The sequence below is a fragment of the Geospiza fortis genome, unplaced genomic scaffold, assembly GCF_000277835.1.
Source record: "Geospiza fortis unplaced genomic scaffold, GeoFor_1.0 scaffold13, whole genome shotgun sequence".
Classification (NCBI taxonomy): domain Eukaryota; kingdom Metazoa; phylum Chordata; class Aves; order Passeriformes; family Thraupidae; genus Geospiza; species Geospiza fortis.
The window spans coordinates 1,732,348-1,733,593 of record NW_005054384.1 but is presented as its reverse complement, the minus strand read 5'-3'; the positions used below and the strand labels follow the sequence as shown (position 1 = coordinate 1,733,593).

Genomic DNA, 1,246 nt, shown 5'->3' with positions numbered 1-1,246 from the left:
GCAAAATAACTCCCTCTGTAGAGTTCAGACCTTGTTTCGGGAAGATTTGCTGGTCAAGGATGGAGTAGCACCACTTGAGAAGAGATTCAGCAACCAGACTGCTGAGAGCAGTAGCTGAGCAATATCACCCTCTCGCTTTTGGTTTGTTTGTTTGTTTGTTTGTTTTTTCCAAAATCGGGAAAATCCGTGTCTTCCCTGGAGGAGCCGTCAGGGGCAGGACTCTGGCAGTGATGGCTCTGACTTCACCTGCTTCTGCAAATGAGTCACGGTGTGTTATAAAAAGCAAGGACCTGCCAAGTCTCATTTCTTGGAACTGAGTGGAAATATCAGCAAGCAGCTGCTCTTTCCTGAGTTTATACTTTCCCCCTGCAGGTTTCTTGGAGAGGGCCTGGAATCACAGGAACTTTGTAGCAGAAAGGACCTGTTGCTCCTTTTTGATAGCCGTGGAATTAGCTGTTCGGTCCAGATATGATTCTAATCTTCCTAAGGGATCTTGGTGAAGCTTGGAAGGAGCCTCTGGAATGCAATTAAGCAGGTGTGTAATTCTTTCTGGATTGGCAATTGAATCCCATAAAAGATCAGGAACAGAACCTCAAAAATCAGGAACAGAACCTCAAAAATCAGGAACAGAATCTCAAAAATCAGATTAGCTCTCCTATACGCTGCATGAATAGAGGTTCTTTTCATATGTCTCATGCTGTCAAAAGATTTATGCTTTCTAGCTTTTCTCTGGAGTCACACAAGGCAAAAAACTTATTTGAAAGAGAAATCAGTGAAAACAGATTCTCGCGGAACAGCCGGGTTTGAGGAGGGGAAGCGGCTCATTATAGCAATCCCGGCTGTGCTAACAGCGTAGCTGCGAGGACTTTGGCTACCTGCGAGCGATCCGATAGGGACCATTCCCCTGCGCCGAGCGCGAAAGCCGCGTGTAGATTGTCAGAGCGGGGCGGAACGCGGTGCCAGATGGAAACAACATAAACAGCTGGGAGATTTCATCCGACATATCAAGCGAAGACGGGGGGAGACTTTTGTTCTCGTAGACCACTCGTTCCAAAGGTGCTTTGGCTACACCTACTCCTTCGGGGAAGGGATGTTGCTTTGGAGCGTGGTACGTTTTGTGTGTGGCCTTGGATTTTTTTTTTTTTTTTTAATGTGTGTGTGACTCTTAACTCCCACGTTTCAGCCCGGCTCCGGGGCGCTGCTCTCAGCACCTTTGCATGGCGTGAGCCCCGCAGGGAGCGGGAGG

The 1,246-nt window shown here is 47.9% G+C and overlaps 1 protein-coding gene across 1 annotated transcript in view; it reads left to right on the top strand.

Moving 5' to 3' along the window:
- The first annotated feature begins 219 nt into the window (after positions 1 to 219).
- EPS8 (epidermal growth factor receptor pathway substrate 8) overlaps positions 220 to 1,246 on the top strand; it is a 127,540-nt gene continuing 126,513 nt past the window's right edge. The window contains 1 exon segment of the mRNA XM_005425301.2: positions 220 to 535. The gene's annotated coding sequence lies outside the window, so the exon portion shown is untranslated.